General features: G+C 55.0%; 12 non-coding genes across 12 annotated transcripts; all 12 read right to left on the bottom strand.

Moving 5' to 3' along the window:
* Nucleotides 1–248: 248 nt before the first annotated feature.
* Nucleotides 249–340, bottom strand: LOC132360878 (small nucleolar RNA SNORD116). Its single transcript, XR_009501198.1, has one exon. It is a non-coding gene; the product is annotated as a small nucleolar RNA SNORD116 (small nucleolar RNA).
* Nucleotides 341–729: 389 nt separating this feature from the next.
* On the bottom strand, nt 730–821 carry LOC132361338 (small nucleolar RNA SNORD116). The gene has a single exon (XR_009501642.1). It is a non-coding gene; the product is annotated as a small nucleolar RNA SNORD116 (small nucleolar RNA).
* Nucleotides 822–3269: 2448 nt separating this feature from the next.
* Nucleotides 3270–3361, bottom strand: LOC132361625 (small nucleolar RNA SNORD116). Its single transcript, XR_009501899.1, has one exon. It is a non-coding gene; the product is annotated as a small nucleolar RNA SNORD116 (small nucleolar RNA).
* Nucleotides 3362–5786: 2425 nt separating this feature from the next.
* LOC132361874 (small nucleolar RNA SNORD116) lies at nt 5787–5878 on the bottom strand. The gene has a single exon (XR_009502139.1). It is a non-coding gene; the product is annotated as a small nucleolar RNA SNORD116 (small nucleolar RNA).
* Nucleotides 5879–6267: 389 nt separating this feature from the next.
* LOC132361337 (small nucleolar RNA SNORD116) lies at nt 6268–6359 on the bottom strand. Its single transcript, XR_009501641.1, has one exon. It is a non-coding gene; the product is annotated as a small nucleolar RNA SNORD116 (small nucleolar RNA).
* Nucleotides 6360–8800: 2441 nt separating this feature from the next.
* Nucleotides 8801–8892, bottom strand: LOC132361624 (small nucleolar RNA SNORD116). Its single transcript, XR_009501898.1, has one exon. It is a non-coding gene; the product is annotated as a small nucleolar RNA SNORD116 (small nucleolar RNA).
* A 2425-nt stretch (nt 8893–11317) lies between these two features.
* On the bottom strand, nt 11318–11409 carry LOC132360876 (small nucleolar RNA SNORD116). The gene has a single exon (XR_009501196.1). It is a non-coding gene; the product is annotated as a small nucleolar RNA SNORD116 (small nucleolar RNA).
* A 389-nt stretch (nt 11410–11798) lies between these two features.
* Nucleotides 11799–11890, bottom strand: LOC132361336 (small nucleolar RNA SNORD116). The gene has a single exon (XR_009501640.1). It is a non-coding gene; the product is annotated as a small nucleolar RNA SNORD116 (small nucleolar RNA).
* A 2434-nt stretch (nt 11891–14324) lies between these two features.
* Nucleotides 14325–14416, bottom strand: LOC132361622 (small nucleolar RNA SNORD116). Its single transcript, XR_009501897.1, has one exon. It is a non-coding gene; the product is annotated as a small nucleolar RNA SNORD116 (small nucleolar RNA).
* Nucleotides 14417–16841: 2425 nt separating this feature from the next.
* LOC132361841 (small nucleolar RNA SNORD116) lies at nt 16842–16933 on the bottom strand. The gene has a single exon (XR_009502107.1). It is a non-coding gene; the product is annotated as a small nucleolar RNA SNORD116 (small nucleolar RNA).
* A 389-nt stretch (nt 16934–17322) lies between these two features.
* LOC132361334 (small nucleolar RNA SNORD116) lies at nt 17323–17414 on the bottom strand. The gene has a single exon (XR_009501639.1). It is a non-coding gene; the product is annotated as a small nucleolar RNA SNORD116 (small nucleolar RNA).
* Nucleotides 17415–19855: 2441 nt separating this feature from the next.
* LOC132361621 (small nucleolar RNA SNORD116) lies at nt 19856–19947 on the bottom strand. Its single transcript, XR_009501896.1, has one exon. It is a non-coding gene; the product is annotated as a small nucleolar RNA SNORD116 (small nucleolar RNA).
* Between the last annotated feature and the right edge of the window lie 1233 nt (nt 19948–21180).

The following is a 21180-nucleotide window of genomic DNA, read 5'->3' as shown; positions in this document are numbered from 1 at the left end:
TCACGCTTCCTTTCGCACCCGCACGCTGACCGCGGCAGGGGATAGCAGTTCTGGCTAGACTCAGGTGCCCAGAGACGTCCAGTTGTCCTTAGCCTTCCCACGTAGATGGACATCCCAGGCTCCTTTCCACATGGCTCTTTCTGCATGAGAAGCCCGCCACCCTCCACTTGAACAATGTTGCTGCGCACGCCCACAGTAGCAAATGCAACATGGACCTCTCCCTAATTTTCCTTTGGGAGCCACGTGCTGGACCTCAGTTAGGATGAGAAGACGGTAGGTATTGCTCATTCATTTTGTTTAGATTTCCAAGGAATGCATTTATGGGAGTCCTCACTGATCCACGCTCCTGCTCAAAGGCTGGACGTGCAAAGTCGCGGACTGTCAGCAAGCTCAATCCTCTCAGCAGTAGGGAGCGGCCAGACTCGAGCCACGGGGCAGGAAGTGCACCCACGTCTCAGGGCATCGGAGCTCGGGTGCCCCAGGAAGAGCCCAGAATGTGACGGTGTAGTCTCGCGGCACAAGTCCCCGTGGCCAAACTTCTAGGTTTCTTCAAAGAAGTTCCGTTTACCCCCACAAGGTTTCTACCAGGAACCTTGTCGAGCCAGAGGCGATGCCCTTGGATCACACAGAAAGCTATTGGCATTGGAGATATTCCAATGCCCAAACTGGCAGGGCAAACCCTTGCAGCAACTGGGTTACTTGCCCTGGCGCCTTGTATTTTCGCCCCCAGGCCCGTCAGTGACATGACCGCGGAGAAACCTGAGACCCATTCATTTGTTCAGAGTTCCAAGCAGTGCATTTATGGGAGTCATCATCAATCCACCTGCTCAAAGGCTGCACGTTTAAAGTCGCAGGCTCCACCGCGAGGCAGCCACCGATCTCAATCATGTCAGCAGTCAGGAGTGGCCAGAGGCGACCCACGGGGCTGCAAATGGAGCTAAGGATCATGGCATCAGATCTGGGGTTCCCCTGCAAGAGCCAAGAAGGTGAGGGTGTAGTCTCAGTGCACAAGTCCCCGTGGCCAAACATCTAGGTTTCTGCAAAGAAGTTCCACTCACCACCACAAGGTTCCTACGAGGAGCCTCAAGGACTTCACGCCAAAACCACTCTGAGACTCTTTTGCCTTGACTTGCCTCACCTTGCCACACTCTCCTCACTTCGCCAGGTATCATGGACTATACAGAGGGCCCAATGCTGCTGCAGGTGTTTGTTCCCTGGCACTCCACCACATGCCTCAGGGTGACAGAACACAGGGATGTTTGAGAAAAGTGAACGGGCGCACAGAGGCAAAGGGTGATACCGCCCACCGATGTGCGCTATATCTCCCCTCAACATTTCATTTGCAGTCCATCATGTCTGTGTGTCCACAGCCAAACGTGAATGCATCGTGGCACAGATGCCTTCAGAGCGCACGGGCATCAGCACAAAGAGCACGGCCGTCCATCAACCCCCTGGTATGGGCCTTGAACTTTCCTGCCTGAGCCACCTCCCCGCCGACACAGCATAAGGATGTCATCCTGAACTGCTGAGACACCCTCAGGGGAACTGGGATTACTCAGCGTAAAAGCCACTGCCCTCTGGTGAACCAAACCACTCCTGGTGCATACGCTTCCACACAATGGATTCACCCGCAAGGGGAAATGTGGTCTCTGAGATCTTCCACAAGGGAACGGCCCTTGGCCAAATGGGACGACCTCCAACAAAAGCAGCTTGTAGGGACCGGTGACAAAACGCACCAGAGGAACTCCTGGACTGAACAATGGAGATTCACCTGCAGCCAGACTTCCTGGCCTGCTGCCAAGACTGGCAACCTACCCTTGGCCCACACACAAAGCTAATGGCATCGGAACCATTCCGACGCCCAACGTGGCGGGGCAAACACTTGCAGCAATTGTGTAACTTGCAGTGGTGTCTGGTACTTTCACCCTCTGGGCCCATCAGTGACGTGACATTGGGGAAACCCTGAGGCCCAGGTCCTCTACAAGCAACTTGTTACCCACAGCCATGCAACGACAGAACCCAGACAACAGCCTAGACACTTGAACCGGTATGACTTGTCTAGCCTGTGGCCAGGCTCGCCGGTTACCACAGTCTCGACGCACCAGCGGGTGGCAGGAAAAATGACACCCACACCACACATCCTCTTCTGCCCTTAAACCTGCAGCGTTTCCTTGGCAGCCAACTCCCTTGTTTCTGCACGGTTGCACCCAATGACCTCCGGGTAGAGCTCCAATCCTCAGGGAACGCTATGTGGGCTGGGTATAGAATCGATGCCTGGCTGTCCTCAGGAACACCTTCACATCTTCAACACAGGGGGAACGTGGTCAGACAGGGACCAAACACCCCAAGGCCTCCAAATCGGCCCCCATGAGGAGACACCATACTGTGCCATGAAGGCAACCATTCGCTGGCACAAGAACCCGCCATGAAGCAAATCGACCAAGGAGAGGAAAGAGGCGGGACAGTCCACAAATGTGCTCCCGTATTCCCTCCCTACACGTGCCTCCAGATGCTCCTGAGGGAATCCCAAATGTGTTCCGGGAACCCCATGGCCACCGTCGATCTATCCACCCACCAGTAAACCTGTGGGCTTAGCCAGCCATCTCACGTGGCTCTTTCACTCGCCTTGCCTTACTCTCTCTCCACCGGGATCCCAACGTGTCACGGCAAGATGCCAGAGCCACCCCTCACCAAAGAAGCTTGCCGTGACCAAGTTTGACTAAGGCATTTTCCAGCCCCTTCACACAGCACACACAAGCAGGACACAACCCGAGGAGGAGCCATCAGATTGGCCAAACTCCCAGGAACAGTGGCCCATTTGATTTCTCCCCTCAGCAGGAGAAAGCTAAACTGCATCTGGTCTCCCATGCAGAACATGACAAAGAAGCCTGCCCTAGGCCTGGAATCCTGTTCTGACCCTGAGCCTACAGACTTCTGTTTCTTTGAGGCCACAAGGCAATGACCAGCTGGTGGGAGCAGCCTGTAGAACTCAAGTGCAGGTGGCAGGACGAGCAATGGCTCACGCTTCCTCTCCTACCTGCATGCTGAACCGTGGCAGGGGACAGCAGTCCTGGCTAGACCAAGGAACCCAGAGACGGCACGCTGTCCCAAGCCTTCCCACCTGGATTGGCATCCCAGGCTCCTTTCCCAATGGCTCTTCTCCCCAGGAGATGACCACAACCCTCAACTTCAACAACGTGGCTGTAGACACCCACGGCCGCAAATGCAACGTGAACCTCTCCCTACTTTCCTTTTGGGAGCCACGTGCTGGACCTCAGTTCCAACGAGGAGACGGTAGGGATTTCTCACTCATTTTGTTCAGATTTCCAAGGAATGCATTTGTGGGAGTCATCATCGATCCAAGCACATGCTCAAACGGTGGACATGCAAAGTTGCAGATTCCACCATGGGACGGCCAGCGAGCTGAATCATATCAGCGTACGGAAGTGGCCAGAGCCGAGCCACGGGTCAGGAAATGCAGCCAGTTCTCAGGGCATCAAAGCTCGTGTTCCCCGAGAAAAGACCAGAAGGTGAGGGTGTAGCCCCGGTGCACACGTTCCCATCGCCAAACCTTTAGGTTTAGCAAAGAAGTGTCGCTTACCGCAACAAGGGTTAAAGCAGGATCCTCAAGGAATGCACGCCAACACCCCTCTGAGACTCCTTCGGCTGGCCTCGCCTTGCCACACCGTCCTCACTTCAACGGGTATCAGGGATTATACGGATGGCCCCAGGCTGCTGCTGGCATTCCTTCCCTGGCATTCCACCTGGCTCGGGGTGAGAGAACACACGCATGCTTGAGGAGGGTGCACAGGCGCACCGAGGGAAAGGGCGATACCACCCAGCATTGTGTGTTCTATCTCTCCTCAACATTTCATTTACTGTCCATCTTGCCTGTGTGTCCGCAGGCAAACGTGAAAGCATCGTGGCACTGGCGCCTTCAGAGCGTGCGGCCATCAGGACAAAGAGTGCCACCGACCAACAACCCCCTGGTCTCGGGCCCTGAAATTCCTCTCCTGAGCAATCTGCCCTCCATCACAGCAAAAGGATGTCTTCCTGATCCCCTGAGACACCCTCAGGACAACTGTGCCCCCTCAGCCTAAGAGCAAGTGCCCTCTATGGGAACAAACACGCGTTTGGCCCTTATGATTAAACACAGTGGACACGCCCTCAAGGGGAGAGATCTTCCATAAGGGAAGGGCCCTTGGCTGAATAAGACGACCTCCATCAAAAGCGGCTCGTAGGGACCCGTGACAAAGGGCACCTGAAGAACCCCTGGACTGATCAAGGGAGACTCACCAGCAGGCATACTTCCTGGTCTCCTGCCAAGCCAGAGGAACTTCCCTAGGACCGCAACCAAAGCTAATGGCAAGGGAGCCATTCCAATGCCCAAAATGGCGGGCCAAACACTTGCAGCAACTGGGTAACTTATCGTAGCACCTTGCACATTCGCATTCTCCCCTTCAAGGACAAGACCTTGGAGAAACCATGAGACCCAGGTCCTCCAGAACCAACGTGTCACCCACAGCCGTGCAATGAGAGAACGCACCCAACATCCTGGACCCTTGAACCGGCATGGCTTCTCTGGCTTGAAGCCATGCATGCTGGAGATCACAGGCTCGCAGCACCAGAAGGTGGCAGGACAAAATGACCCCTGCAGCACACATTCACTCCAGCCCTTAAACCTGTAGCGTTGCCTTGGTGGCCGACTCCCTTCTTTCTGCATGGTTGGGCCCAAAGACCTCCGGGAAGAGCTCCAAACCTCAGGGAATGCTATGCCGACCTGGTATAGCAATGACGCTGGGCTGTCCTAAGGAACACCTTAACATCCTCAACATAGGGGCAATGAGGCCACACAGGGACAAAACATCCCAACGGCTCCAAATCGGTCCCAGTGAGAAGACACCATACTGTGCCGTGAAGGCACCATTCGCTGGAACAAGGACCCGCCGTGAAGCACATTGAGAAAGGAGAGGAAAAGGTTGGGATGGTCCACGAATGTGCACCTGTATTCCTTCCCTACACGGGGCTCCAAATGCTCCTGAAGATATCCCAAAAGAGTTCCGGGAACCCTATGTCCACCGACATATCCACCCATACCGATCTATCCACCCAACAGTAAGCCTGTGGGCTTAGCCAACACTCTCCCGTGTATTTCCCGCTCGCCTTGCCTTGCTCTCTCCAGCAGGATCCAAACGAATCCACCCCTCACCTAAGTAGCTTGATATCCCCTGGATTTGCCTAAGGCACTTTCCAAACTCTCCACACACAACACACAAGCAGGACACAACCCAAGGAGGCGCCATCAGCGTCGCCCAAATCCCGGGGACAGTGGCCCATTTGATTTCCCCTGACCATCAGGGCAAACCTGAACTATATCCCACCTTCCAAGCTGAACATGACATAGACGCCTGGCCTGGCCAGGACTCCTTCTCTGACCCTGAGTGCAGAGACTTCTGTTTCCTTGCGGGAACAAGGCAATGACCTGAGCTTGAGGGTGGCCTGTAGATCTCAATGGCAAGCCAGAGGAGTACCAGTGGCTCACGCTTCCTTTCGCACCCGCACGCTGACCGCGGCAGGGGATAGCAGTTCTGGCTAGACTCAGGTGCCCAGAGACGTCAAGTTGTCCTTAGCCTTCCCACGTAGATGGACATCCCAGGCTCCTTTCCACATGGCTCTTTCTGCACGAGAAGCCCGCCACCCTCAACTTGAACAATGTTGCTGCGCATGCCCACAGTAGCAAATGCAACATGGACCTCTCCCTAATTTTCCTTTGGGAGCCACGTGCTGGACCTCAGTTAGGATGAGAAGACGGTAGGTATTGCTCATTCATTTTGTTTAGATTTCCAAGGAATGCATTTATGGGAGTCATCACTGATCCATGCTCCTGCTCAAAGGCTGGACGTGCAAAGTCGTGGACTGTCAGCAAGCTCAATCCTCTCAGCAGTAGGGAGCGGCCAGACTCGAGCCACGGGGCAGGAAGTGCACCCACGTCTCAGGGCATCGGAGCTCGGGTGCCCCAGGAAGAGCCCAGAATGTGACGGTGTAGTCTCGCGGTACAAGTCCCCATGGCCAAACTTCTAGGTTTCTTCAAAGAAGTTCCGTTTACCCCCACAAGGTTTCTACCAGGAACCTTGTCGAGCAAGAGGCGATGCCCTTGGATCACACAGAAAGCTATTGGCATTGGAGATATTCCAATGCCCAAACTGGCAGGGCAAACCCTTGCAGCAACTGGGTTACTTGCCCTGGCGCCTTGTATTTTCGCCCCCAGGCCCGTCAGTGACATGACCGCGGAGAAACCTGAGACCCATTCATTTGTTCAGAGTTCCAAGCAGTGCATTTATGGGAGTCATCATCAATCCACCTGCTCAAAGGCTGCACGTTCAAAGTCGCAGGCTCCACCGCGAGGCAGCCACCGATCTCAATCATGTCAGCAGTCAGGAGTGGCCAGAGGCGACCCACGGGGCTGCAAATGGAGCTAAGGATCATGGCATCAGATCTGGGGTTCCCCTGCAAGAGCCAAGAAGGTGAGGGTGTAGTCTCAGTGCACAAGTCCCCGTGGCCAAACATCTAGGTTTCTGCAAAGAAGTTCCACTCACCACCACAAGGTTCCTACGAGGAGCCTCAAGGACTTCACGCCAAAACCACTCTGAGACTCTTTTGCCTTGACTTGCCTCACCTTGCCGCACTCTCCTCACTTCGCCAGGTATCATGGACTATACAGAGGGCCCAATGCTGCTGCAGGTGTTTGTTCCCTGGCACTCCACCACATGCCTCAGGGTGACAGAACACAGGGATGTTTGAGAAAAGTGAACGGGCGCACAGAGGCAAAGGGTGATACCGCCCACCCATGTGCGCTATATCTCCCCTCAACATTTCATTTGCAGTCCATCATGTCTGTGTGTCCACAGCCAAACGTGAATGCATCGTGGCACAGATGCCTTCAGAGCGCACGGGCATCAGCACAAAGAGCACGGCCGTCCATCATCCCCCCGGTATGGGCCTTGAACGTTCCTGCCTGAGCCACCTCCCTGCCGACACAGCATAAGGATGTCATCCTGAACTGCTGAGACACCCTCAGGGGAACTGGGATTACTCAGCGTAAAAGCCACTGCCCTCTGGGGAACCAAACCACTCCTGGCGCATACGCTTCCACACAATGGATTCACCCTCAAGGGGAAATGTGGTCCCTGAGATCTTCCACAAGGGAACGGCCCTTGGCCAAATGGGACGACCTCCAACAAAAGCCGCTTGTAGGGACCAGTGACAAAACGCACCAGAGAAACTCCTGGACTGAACAATGGAGATTCACCTGCAGCCAGACTTCCTGGCCTGCTGCCAAGACTGGCCACCAACACTTGGCCCACGCACAAAGCTAATGGCATCAGAATCATTCCGACGCCCAACGTGGCGGGGCAAACACTTGCAGCAATTGTGTAACTTGCAGTGGTGTCTGGTACTTTCACCCTCATCAGTGGTGTGACTTTGGGGAAACCCTGAGGCCCAGGTCCTCTACAAGCAACTTGTTACCCACAGCCATGCAACGGCAGAACTCAGACAACAGCCTAGACACTTGAACCGGTATGACTTCTGTAGCCTGTGGCCAGGCTCGCCGGTTACCACAGTCTCGACGCACCAGCGGGTGGCAGGAAAAATGACACCCACACCACACATCCTCTCCTGCCCTTAAACCTGCAGCTTTTCCTTGGCAGCCAACTCCCTTGTTTCTGCACGGTTGCACCCAATGACCTCCGGGTAGAGCTCCAATCCTCAGGGAACGCTATGTGGGCTGGGTATAGAATCGATGCCTGGCTGTCCTCAGGAACACCTTCACATCTTCAACACAGGGGGAACGTGGTCAGACAGGGACAAAACACCCCAAGGCCTCCAAATCGGCCCCCATGAGGAGACACCATACTGTGCCATGAAGGCAACCATTCGCTGGCACAAGAACCCGCCATGAAGCAAATCGACCAGGGAGAGGAAAGAGGCGGGACAGTCCACAAATGTGCTCCCGTATTCCCTCCCTACACGTGCCTCCAGATGCTCCTGAGGGAATCCCAAATGTGTTCCGGGAACCCCATGGCCACCGTCGATCTATCCACCCACCAGTAAACCTGTGGGCTTAGCCAGCCATCTCACGTGTCTCTTTCACTCGCCTTGCCTTACTCTCTCTCCACCGGGATCCCAACGTGTCACGGCAAGATGCCAGAGCCACCCCTCACCAAAGAAGCTTGCCGTGACCAAGTTTGACTAAGGCATTTTCCAGCCCCTTCACACAGCACACACAAGCAGGACACAACCCGAGGAGGAGCCATCAGATTGGCCAAACTCCCAGGAACAGTGGCCCATTTGATTTCTCCCCTCAGCAGGAGAAACCTAAACTGCATCTGGTCTCCCAAGCAGAACATGACAAAGAAGCCTGCCCTAGGCCTGGAATCCTGTTCTGACCCTGAGCCTACAGACTTCTGTTTCTTTGAGGCCACAAGGCAATGACCAGCAGGTGGGGGCAGCCTGTAGAACTCAAGTGCAGGTGGCAGGACGAGCAATGGCTCACGCTTCCTCTCCTACCTGCATGCTGAACCGTGGCAGGGGACAGCAGTCCTGGCTAGACCAAGGAACCCAGAGACGGCACGCTGTCCCAAGCCTTCCCACCTGGATTGGCATCCCAGGCTCCTTTCCCAATGGCTCTTCTCCCCAGGAGATGACCACAACCCTCAACTTGAACAACGTGGCTGTAGACACCCACGGCCGCAAATGCAACGTGAACCTCTCCCTACTTTCCTTTGGGGAGCCACGTGCTGGACCTCAGTTCCAACGAGGAGACGGTAGGGATTTCTCACTCATTTTGTTCAGATTTCCAAGGAATGCATTTGTGGGAGTCATCATCGATCCAAGCACATGCTCAAACGGTGGACATGCAAAGTTGCAGATTCCACCATGGGACGGCCAGCGAGCTGAATCATATCAGCGTACGGAAGTGGCCAGAGCCGAGCCACGGGTCAGGAAATGCAGCCAGTTCTCAGGGCATCAAAGCTCGTGTTCCCCGAGAAAAGACCAGAAGGTGAGGGTGTAGCCCCGGTGCACACGTTCCCATCGCCAAACCTTTAGGTTTAGCAAAGAAGTGTCGCTTACCGCAACAAGGGATAAAGCAGGATCCTCAAGGAATGCACGCCAACACCCCTCTGAGACTCCTTCGGCTGGCCTCGCCTTGCCACACCGTCCTCACTTCAACGGGTATCAGGGATTATACGGATGGCCCCAGGCTGCTGCTGGCATTCCTTCCCTGGCATTCCACCTGGCTCGGGGTGAGAGAACACACGCATGCTTGAGGAGGGTGCACAGGCGCACCGAGGGAAAGGGCGATACCACCCAGCATTGTGTGTTCTATCTCTCCTCAACATTTCATTTACTGTCCATCTTGCCTGTGTGTCCGCAGGCAAACGTGAAAACATCGTGGCACTGGCGCCTTCAGAGCGTGCGGCCATCAGGACAAAGAGTGCCACCGACCAACAACCCCCTGGTCTCGGGCCCTGAAATTCCTCTCCTGAGCAATCTGCCCTCCATCACAGCAAAAGGATGTCTTCCTGATCCCCTGAGACACCCTCAGGACAACTGTGCCCCCTCAGCCTAAGAGCAAGTGCCCTCTATGGGAACAAACACGCGTTTGGCCCTTATGATTAAACACAGTGGACACGCCCTCAAGGGGAGAGATCTTCCATAAGGGAAGGGCCCTTGGCTGAATAAGACGACCTCCATCAAAAGCGGCTCGTAGGGACCCGTGACAAAGGGCACCTGAAGAACCCCTGGACTGATCAAGGGAGACTCACCAGCAGGCATACTTCCTGGTCTCCTGCCAAGCCAGAGGAACTTCCCTAGGACCGCAACCAAAGCTAATGGCAAGGGAGCCATTCCAATGCCCAAAATGGCGGGCCAAACACTTGCAGCAACTGGGTAACTTATCATAGCACCTTGCACATTCGCATTCTCCCCTTCAAGGACAAGACCTTGGAGAAACCATGAGACCCAGGTCCTCCAGAACCAACGTGTCACCCACAGCCGTGCAATGAGAGAACGCACCCAACATCCTGGACCCTTGAACCGGCATGGCTTCTCTGGCTTGAAGCCATGCATGCTGGAGATCACAGGCTCGCAGCACCAGAAGGTGGCAGGACAAAATGACCCCTGCAGCACACATTCACTCCAGCCCTTAAACCTGTAGCGTTGCCTTGGCGGCCGACTCCCTTCTTTCTGCATGGTTGGGCCCAAAGACCTCCGGGAAGAGCTCCAAACCTCAGGGAATGCTATGCCGACCTGGTATAGCAATGACGCTGGGCTGTCCTAAGGAACACCTTAACATCCTCAACATAGGGGCAATGAGGCCACACAGGGACAAAACATCCCAACGGCTCCAAATCGGTCCCAGTGAGAAGACACCATACTGTGCCGTGAAGGCACCATTCGCTGGAACAAGGACCCGCCGTGAAGCACATTGAGAAAGGAGAGGAAAAGGTTGGGATGGTCCACGAATGTGCACCTGTATTCCTTCCCTACACGGGGCTCCAAATGCTCCTGAAGATATCCCAAAAGAGTTCCGGGAACCCTATGTCCACCGACATATCCACCCATACCGATCTATCCACCCAACAGTAAGCCTGTGGGCTTAGCCAACACTCTCCCGTGTATTTCCCGCTCGCCTTGCCTTGCTCTCTCCACCAGGATCCAAACGAATCCACCCCTCACCTAAGTAGCTTGATGTCCCCTGGATTTGCCTAAGGCACTTTCCAAACTCTCCACACACAGCAGACAAGCAGGACACAACCCAAGGAGGCGCCATCAACGTCGCCCAAATCCCGGGGACAGTGGCCCATTTGATTTCCCCCGACCATCAGGGCAAACCTGAACTATATCCCACCTCCCAAGCTGAACATGACATAGACGCCTGGCCTGGCCAGGACTCCTTCTCTGACCGTGAGCGCAGAGACTTCTGTTTCCTTGCGGGAACAAGGCAACGACCTGAGCTTGAGGGTGGCCTGTAGATCTCAATGGCAAGCCAGAGGAGTACCAGTGGCTCACGCTTCCTTTCGCACCCGCACGCTGACCGCGGCAGGGGATAGCAGTTCTGGCTAGACTCAGGTGCCCAGAGACGTCCAGTTGTCCTTAGCCTTCCCACGTAGATGGACATCCCAGGCTCCTTTCCACATGGCTCTTTCTGCACGAGAAGCCCGCCACCCTCCACTTGAACAATGTTGCTGCGCACGCCCACAGTAGCAAATGCAACATGGACCTCTCCCTAATTTTCCTTTGGGAGCCACGTGCTGGACCTCAGTTAGGATGAGAAGACGGTAGGTATTGCTCATTCATTTTGTTTAGATTTCCAAGGAATGCATTTATGGGAGTCCTCACTGATCCACGCTCCTGCTCAAAGGCTGGACGTGCAAAGTCGCGGACTGTCAGCAAGCTCAATCCTCTCAGCAGTAGGGAGCGGCCAGACTCGAGCCACGGGGCAGGAAGTGCACCCACGTCTCAGGGCATCGGAGCTCGGGTGCCCCAGGAAGAGCCCAGAATGTGACGGTGTAGTCTCGCGGCACAAGTCCCCGTGGCCAAACTTCTAGGTTTCTTCAAAGAAGTTCCATTTACCCCCACAAGGTTTCTACCAGGAACCTTGTCGAGCCAGAGGCGATGCCCTTGGATCACACAGAAAGCTATTGGCATTGGAGATATTCCAATGCCCAAACTGGCAGGGCAAACCCTTGCAGCAACTGGGTTACTTGCCCTGGCGCCTTGTATTTTCGCCCCCAGGCCCGTCAGTGACATGACCGCGGAGAAACCTGAGACCCATTCATTTGTTCAGAGTTCCAAGCAGTGCATTTATGGGAGTCATCATCAATCCACCTGCTCAAAGGCTGCACGTTTAAAGTCACAGGCTCCAGGGCGGGGCAGCCACCGATCTCAATCATGTCAGGAGTGGCCAGAGGCGACCCACGGGGCTGCAAATGGAGCTAAGGATCATGGCATCAGATCTGGGGTTCCCCTGCAAGAGCCAAGAAGGTGAGGGTGTAGTCTCAGTGCACAAGTCCCCGTGGCCAAACATCTAGGTTTCTGCAAAGAAGTTCCACTCACCACCACAAGGTTCCTACGAGGAGCCTCAAGGACTTCACGCCAAAACCACTCTGAGACTCTTTTGCCTTGACTTGCCTCACCTTGCCGCACTCTCCTCACTTCGCCAGGTATCATGGACTATACAGAGGGCCCAATGCTGCTGCAGGTGTTTGTTCCCTGGCACTCCACCACATGCCTCAGGGTGACAGAACACAGGGATGTTTGAGAAAAGTGAACGGGCGCACAGAGGCAAAGGGTGATACCGCCCACCGATGTGCACTATATCTCCCCTCAGCATTTCATTTGCAGTCCATCATGTCTGTGTGTCCACAGCCAAACGTGAATGCATCGTGGCACAGATGCCTTCAGAGCGCACGGGCATCAGCACAAAGAGCACGGCCGTCCATCATCCCCCTGGTATGGGCCTTGAACGTTCCTGCCTGAGCCACCTCCCCGCCGACACAGCATAAGGATGTCATCCTGAACTGCTGAGACACCCTCAGGGGAACTGGGATTACTCAGCGTAAAAGCCACTGCCCTCTGGGGAACCAAACCACTCCTGGCACATACGCTTCCACACAATGGATTCACCCTCAAGGGGAAATGTGGTCCCTGAGATCTTCCACAAGGGAACGGCCCTTGGCCAAATGGGACGACCTCCAACAAAAGCCGCTTGTAGGGACCAGTGACAAAACGCACCAGAGAAACTCCTGGAGTGAACAATGGAGATTCACCTGCAGCCATACTTCCTGGCCTGCTGCCAAGACTGGCCACCAACACTTGGCCCACGCACAAAGCTAATGGCATCAGAATCATTCCGACGCCCAACGTGGCGGGGCAAACACTTGCAGCAATTGTGTAACTTGCAGTGGTGTCTGGTACTTTCACCCTCATCAGTGGCGTGACATTGGGGAAACCCTGAGGCCCAGGTCCTCTACAAGCAACTTGTTACCCACAGCCATGCAACAACAGAACTCAGACAACAGCCTAGACACTTGAACCGGTATGACTTCTGTAGCCTGTGGCCAGGTTCGCCGGTTACCACAGTCTCGACGCACCAGCGGGTGGCAGGAAAAATGACAGCCACACCACACATCCTCTCCTGCCCTTAAACCTGCAGCTTTTCCTTGGCAGCCAACTCCCTTGTTTCTGCACGGTTGCACCCAATGACCTCCGGGTAGAGCTCCAATCCTCAGGGAACGCTATGTGGGCTGGGTATAGAATCGATGCCTGGCTGTCCTCAGGAACACCTTCACATCTTCAACACAGGGGGAACGTGGTCAGACAGGGACAAAACACCCCAAGGCCTCCAAATCGGCCCCCATGAGGAGACACCATACTGTGCCATGAAGGCAACCATTCGCTGGCACAAGAACCCGCCATGAAGCAAATCGACCAGGGAGAGGAAAGAGGCGGGACAGTCCACAAATGTGCTCCCGTATTCCCTCCCTACACGTGCCTCCAGATGCTCCTGAGGGAATCCCAAATGTGTTCCGGGAACCCCATGGCCACCGTTGATCTATCCACCCACCAGTAAACCTGTGGGCTTAGCCAGCCATCTCACGTGTCTCTTTCACTCGCCTTGCCTTACTCTCTCTCCACCGGGATCCCAACGTGTCACGGCAAGATGCCAGAGCCACCCCTCACCAAAGAAGCTTGCCATGACCAAGTTAGACTAAGGCATTTTCCAGCCCCTTCACACAGCACACACAAGCAGGACACAACCCGAGGAGGAGCCATCAGATTGGCCAAACTCCCAGGAACAGTGGCCCATTTGATTTCTCCCCTCAGCAGGAGAAAGCTAAACTGCATCTGGTCTCCCATGCAGAACATGACAAAGAAGCCTGCCCTAGGCCTGGAATCCTGTTCTGACCCTGAGCCTACAGACTTCTGTTTCTTTGAGGCCACAAGGCAATGACCAGCAGGTGGGGGCAGCCTGTAGAACTCAAGTGCAGGTGGCAGGACGAGCAATGGCTCACGCTTCCTCTCCTACCTGCATGCTGAACCGTGGCAGGGGACAGCAGTCCTGGCTAGACCAAGGAACCCAGAGACGGCACGCTGTCCCAAGCCTTCCCACCTGGATTGGCATCCCAGGCTCCTTTCCCAATGGCTCTTCTCCCCAGGAGATGACCACAACCCTCAACTTGAACAACGTGGCTGTAGACACCCACGGCCGCAAATGCAACGTGAACCTCTCCCTACTTTCCTTTTGGGAGCCACGTGCTGGACCTCAGTTCCAACGAGGAGACGGTAGGGATTTCTCACTCATTTTGTTCAGATTTCCAAGGAATGCATTTGTGGGAGTCATCATCGATCCAAGCACATGCTCAAACGGTGGACATGCAAAGTTGCAGATTCCACCATGGGACGGCCAGCGAGCTGAATCATATCAGCGTACGGAAGTGGCCAGAGCCGAGCCACGGGTCAGGAAATGCAGCCAGTTCTCAGGGCATCAAAGCTCGTGTTCCCCGAGAAAAGACCAGAAGGTGAGGGTGTAGCCCCGGTGCACACGTTCCCATCGCCAAACCTTTAGGTTTAGCAAAGAAGTGTCGCTTACCGCAACAAGGGTTAAAGCAGGATCCTCAAGGAATGCACGCCAACACCCCTCTGAGACTCCTTCGGCTGGCCTCGCCTTGCCACACCGTCCTCACTTCAACGGGTATCAGGGATTATACGGATGGCCCCAGGCTGCTGCTGGCATTCCTTCCCTGGCATTCCACCTGGCTCGGGGTGAGAGAACACACGCATGCTTGAGGAGGGTGCACAGGCGCACCGAGGGAAAGGGCGATACCACCCAGCATTGTGTGTTCTATCTCTCCTCAACATTTCATTTACTGTCCATCTTGCCTGTGTGTCCGCAGGCAAACGTGAAAGAATCGTGGCACTGGCGCCTTCAGAGCGTGCGGCCATCAGGACAAAGAGTGCCACCGACCAACAGCCCCCTGGTCTCGGGCCCTGAAATTCCTCTCCTGAGCAATCTGCCCTCCATCACAGCAAAAGGATGTCTTCCTGATCCCCTGAGACACCCTCAGGACAACTGTGCCCCCTCAGCCTAAGAGCAAGTGCCCTCTATGGGAACAAACACGCGTTTGGCCCTTATGATTAAACACAGTGGACACGCCCTCAAGGGGAGAGATCTTCCATAAGGGAAGGGCCCTTGGCTGAATAAGACGACCTCCATCAAAAGCGGCTCGTAGGGACCCGTGACAAAGGGCACCTGAAGAACCCCTGGACTGATCAAGGGAGACTCACCAGCAGGCATACTTCCTGGTCTCCTGCCAAGCCAGAGGAACTTCCCTAGGACCGCAACCAAAGCTAATGGCAAGGGAGCCATTCCAATGCCCAAAATGGCGGGCCAAACACTTGTAGCAACTGGGTAACTTATCGTAGCACCTTGCACATTCGCATTCTCCCCTTCAAGGACAAGACCTTGGAGAAACCATGAGACCCAGGTCCTCCAGAACCAACGTGTCACCCACAGCCGTGCAATGAGAGAACGCACCCAACATCCTGGACCCTTGAACCGGCATGGCTTCTCTGGCTTGAAGCCATGCATGCTGGAGATCACAGGCTCGCAGCACCAGAAGGTGGCAGGACAAAATGACCCCTGCAGCACACATTCACTCCAGCCCTTAAACCTGTAGCGTTGCCTTGGCGGCCGACTCCCTTCTTTCTGCATGGCTGGGCCCAAAGACCTCCGGGAAGAGCTCCAGACCTCAGGGAATGCTATGCCGACCTGGTATAGCAATGACGCTGGGCTGTCCTAAGGAACACCTTAACATCCTCAACATAGGGGCAATGAGGCCACACAGGGACAAAACATCCCAACGGCTCCAAATCGGTCCCAGTGAGAAGACACCATACTGTGCCGTGAAGGCACCATTCGCTGGAACAAGGACCCGCCGTGAAGCACATTGAGAAAGGAGAGGAAAAGGTTGGGATGGTCCACGAATGTGCACCTGTATTCCTTCCCTACAAGGGGCTCCAAATGCTCCTGAAGATATCCCAAAAGAGTTCCGGGAACCCTATGTCCACCGACATATCCACCCATACCGATCTATCCACCCAACAGTAAGCCTGTGGGCTTAGCCAACACTCTCCCGTGTATTTCCCGCTCGCCTTGCCTTGCTCTCTCCAGCAGGATCCAAACGAATCCACCCCTCACCTAAGTAGCTTGATATCCCCTGGATTTGCCTAAGGCACTTTGCAAACTCTCCACACACAACACACAAGCAGGACACAACCCAAGGAGGCGCCATCAGCGTCGCCCAAATCCCGGGGACAGTGGCCCATTTGATTTCCCCCGACCATCAGGGCAAACCTGAACTATATCCCACCTTCCAAGCTGAACATGACATAGACGCCTGGCCTGGCCAGGACTCCTTCTCTGACCCTGAGTGGAGAGACTTCTGTTTCCTTGCGGGAACAAGGCAATGACCTGAGCTTGAGGGTGGCCTGTAGATCTCAATGGCAAGCCAGAGGAGTACCAGTGGCTCACGCTTCCTTTCGCACCCGCACGCTGACCGCGGCAGGGGATAGCAGTTCTGGCTAGACTCAGGTGCCCAGAGACGTCAAGTTGTCCTTAGCCTTCCCACGTAGATGGACATCCCAGGCTCCTTTCCACATGGCTCTTTCTGCACGAGAAGCCCGCCACCCTCCACTTGAACAATGTTGCTGCGCATGCCCACAGTAGCAAATGCAACATGGACCTCTCCCTAATTTTCCTTTGGGAGCCACGTGCTGGACCTCAGTTAGGATGAGAAGACGGTATGTATTGCTCATTCATTTTGTTTAGATTTCCAAGGAATGCATTTATGGGAGTCATCACTGATCCATGCTCCTGCTCAAAGGCTGGACGTGCAAAGTCGCGGACTGTCAGCAAGCTCAATCCTCTCAGCAGTAGGGAGCGGCCAGACTCGAGCCACGGGGCAGGAAGTGCACCCACGTCTCAGGGCATCGGAGCTCGGGTGCCCCAGGAAGAGCCCAGAATGTGACGGTGTAGTCTCGCGGTACAAGTCCCCATGGCCAAATTTCTAGGTTTCTTCAAAGAAGTTCCGTTTACCCCCACAAGGTTTCTACCAGGAACCTTGTCGAGCCAGAGGCGATGCCCTTGGATCACACAGAAAGCTATTGGCATTGGAGATATTCCAATGCCCAAACTGGCAGGGCAAACCCTTGCAGCAACTGGGTTACTTGCCCTGGGGCCTTGTATTTTCGCCCCCAGGCCCGTCAGTGACATGACCGCGGAGAAACCTGAGACCCATTCATTTGTTCAGAGTTCCAAGCAGTGCATTTATGGGAGTCATCATCAATCCACCTGCTCAAAGGCTGCACGTTTAAAGTCACAGGCTCCAGGGCGGGGCAGCCACCGATCTCAATCATGTCAGCAGTCAGGAGTGGCCAGAGGCGACCCACGGGGCTGCAAATGGAGCTAAGGATCATGGCATCAGATCTGGGGTTCCCCTGCAAGAGCCAAGAAGGTGAGGGTGTAGTCTCAGTGCACAAGTCCCCGTGGCCAAACATCTAGGTTTCTGCAAAGAAGTTCCACTCACCACCACAAGGTTCCTACGAGGAGCCTCAAGGACTTCACGCCAAAACCACTCTGAGACTCTTTTGCCTTGACTTGCCTCACCTTGCCGCACTCTCCTCACTTCGCCAGGTATCATGGACTATACAGAGGGCCCAATGCTGCTGCAGGTGTTTGTTCCCTGGCACTCCACCACATGCCTCAGGGTGACAGAACACAGGGATGTTTGAGAAAAGTGAACGGGCGCACAGAGGCAAAGGGTGATACCGCCCACCGATGTGCGCTATATCTCCCCTCAACATTTCATTTGCAGTCCATCATGTCTGTTTGTCCACAGCCAAACGTGAATGCATCGTGGCACAGATGCCTTCAGAGCGCACGGGCATCAGCACAAAGAGCACGGCCGTCCATCATCCCCCCGGTATGGGCCTTGAACGTTCCTGCCTGAGCCACCTCCCTGCCGACACAGCATAAGGATGTCATCCTGAACTGCTGAGACACCCTCAGGGGAACTGGGATTACTCAGCGTAAAAGCCACTGCCCTCTGGGGAACCAAACCACTCCTGGCACATACGCTTCCACACAATGGATTCACCCTCAAGGGGAAATGTGGTCCCTGAGATCTTCAACAAGGGAACGGCCCTTGGCCAAATGGGACGACCTCCAACAAAAGCCGCTTGTAGGGACCAGTGACAAAACGCACCAGAGAAACTCCTGGACTGAACAATGGAGATTCACCTGCAGCCATACTTCCTGGCCTGCTGCCAAGACTGGCCACCAACACTTGGCCCACGCACAAAGCTAATGGCATCAGAATCATTCCGACGCCCAACGTGGCGGGGCAAACACTTGCAGCAATTGTGTAACTTGCAGTGGTGTCTGGTACTTTCACCCTCATCAGTGGCGTGACATTGGGGAAACCCTGAGGCCCAGGTCCTCTACAAGCAACTTGTTACCCACAGCCATGCAACGACAGAACTCAGACAACAGCCTAGACACTTGAACCGGTATGACTTCTGTAGCCTGTGGCCAGGTTCGCCGGTTACCACAGTCTCGACGTACCAGCGGGTGGCAGGAAAAATGACACCCACACCACACATCCTCTCCTGCCCTTAAACCTGCAGCTTTTCCTTGGCAGCCAACTCCCTTGTTTCTGCACGGTTGCACCCAATGACCTCCGGGTAGAGCTCCAATCCTCAGGGAACGCTATGTGGGCTGGGTATAGAATCGATGCCTGGCTGTCCTCAGGAACACCTTCACATCTTCAACACAGGGGGAACGTGGTCAGACAGGGACCAAACACCCCAAGGCCTCCAAATCGGCCCCCATGAGGAGACACCATACTGTGCCATGAAGGCAACCATTCGCTGGCACAAGAACCCGCCATGAAGCAAATCGACCAAGGAGAGGAAAGAGGCGGGACAGTCCACAAATGTGCTCCCGTATTCCCTCCCTACACGTGCCTCCAGATGCTCCTGAGGGAATCCCAAATGTGTTCCGGGAACCCCATGGCCACCGTCGATCTATCCACCCACCAGTAAACCTGTGGGCTTAGCCAGCCATCTCACGTGTCTCTTTCACTCGCCTTGCCTTACTCTCTCTCCACCGGGATCCCAACGTGTCACGGCAAGATGCCAGAGCCACCCCTCACCAAAGAAGCTTGCCGTGACCAAGTTTGACTAAGGCATTTTCCAGCCCCTTCACACAGCACACACAAGCAGGACACAACCCGAGGAGGAGCCATCAGATTGGCCAAACTCCCAGGAACAGTGGCCCATTTGATTTCTCCCCTCAGCAGGAGAAAGCTAAACTGCATCTGGTCTCCCATGCAGAACATGACAAAGAAGCCTGCCCTAGGCCTGGAATCCTGTTCTGACCCTGAGCCTACAGACTTCTGTTTCTTTGAGGCCACAAGGCAATGACCAGCTGGTGGGAGCAGCCTGTAGAACTCAAGTGCAGGTGGCAGGACGAGCAATGGCTCACGCTTCCTCTCCTACCTGCATGCTGAACCGTGGCAGGGGACAGCAGTCCTGGCTAGACCAAGGAACCCAGAGACGGCACGCTGTCCCAAGCCTTCCCACCTGGATTGGCATCCCAGGCTCCTTTCCCAATGGCTCTTCTCCCCAGGAGATGACCACAACCCTCAACTTGAACAACGTGGCTGTAGACACCCACGGCCGCAAATGCAACGTGAACCTCTCCCTACTTTCCTTTTGGGAGCCACGTGCTGGACCTCAGTTCCAACGAGGAGACGGTAGGGATTTCTCACTCATTTTGTTCAGATTTCCAAGGAATGCATTTGTGGGAGTCATCATCGATCCAAGCACATGCTCAAACGGTGGACATGCAAAGTTGCAGTTTCCACCATGGGACGGCCAGCGAGCTGAATCATATCAGCGTACGGAAGTGGCCAGAGCCGAGCCATGGGTCAGGAAATGCAGCCAGTTCTCAGGGCATCAAAGCTCGTGTTCCCCGAGAAAAGACCAGAAGGTGAGGGTGTAGCCCCGGTGCACACGTTCCCATCGCCAAACCTTTAGGTTTAGCAAAGAAGTGTCGCTTACCGCAACAAGGGTTAAAGCAGGATCCTCAAGGAATGCACGCCAACACCCCTCTGAGACTCCTTTGGCTGGCCTCGCCTTGCCACACCATCCTCACTTCAACGGGTATCAGGGATTATACGGATGGCCCCAGGCTGCTGCTGGCATTCCTTCCCTGGCATTTCACCTGGCTCAGGGTGAGAGAACACACGCATGCTTGAGGAGGGTGCACAGGCGCACCGAGGGAAAGGGCGATACCACCCAGCATTGTGTGTTCTATCTCTCCTCAACATTTCATTTACTGTCCATCTTGCCTGTGTGTCCGCAGGCAAACGTGAAAGCATCGTGGCACTGGCGCCTTCAGAGCGTGCGGCCATCAGGACAAAGAGTGCCACCGACCAACAACCCCCTGGTCTCGGGCCCTGAAATTCCTCTCCTGAGCAATCTGCCCTCCATCACAGCAAAAGGATGTCTTCCTGATCCCCTGAGACACCCTCAGGACAACTGTGCCCCCTCAGCCTAAGAGCAAGTGCCCTCTATGGGAACAAACACGCGTTTGGCCCTTATGATTAAACACAGTGGACACGCCCTCAAGGGGAGAGATCTTCCATAAGGGAAGGGCCCTTGGCTGAATAAGACGACCTCCATCAAAAGCGGCTCGTAGGGACCCGTGACAAAGGGCACCTGAAGAACCCCTGGACTGATCAAGGGAGACTCACCAGCAGGCATACTTCCTGGTCTCCTGCCAAGCCAGAGGAACTTCCCTAGGACCGCAACCAAAGCTAATGGCAAGGGAGCCATTCCAATGCCCAAAATGGCGGGCCAAACACTTGTAGCAACTGGGTAACTTATCGTAGCACCTTGCACATTCGCATTCTCCCCTTCAAGGACAAGACCTTGGAGAAACCATGAGACCCAGGTCCTCCAGAACCAACGTGTCACCCACAGCCGTGCAATGAGAGAACGCACCCAACATCCTGGACCCTTGAACCGGCATGGCTTCTCTGGCTTGAAGCC

Source organism: Balaenoptera ricei, chromosome 2 (genome assembly GCF_028023285.1).
Source record: "Balaenoptera ricei isolate mBalRic1 chromosome 2, mBalRic1.hap2, whole genome shotgun sequence".
NCBI classification, from domain to species: domain Eukaryota; kingdom Metazoa; phylum Chordata; class Mammalia; order Artiodactyla; family Balaenopteridae; genus Balaenoptera; species Balaenoptera ricei.
Note: the sequence above shows the minus strand (reverse complement) of the source record. Positions and strands in the feature narration are given on the sequence as shown.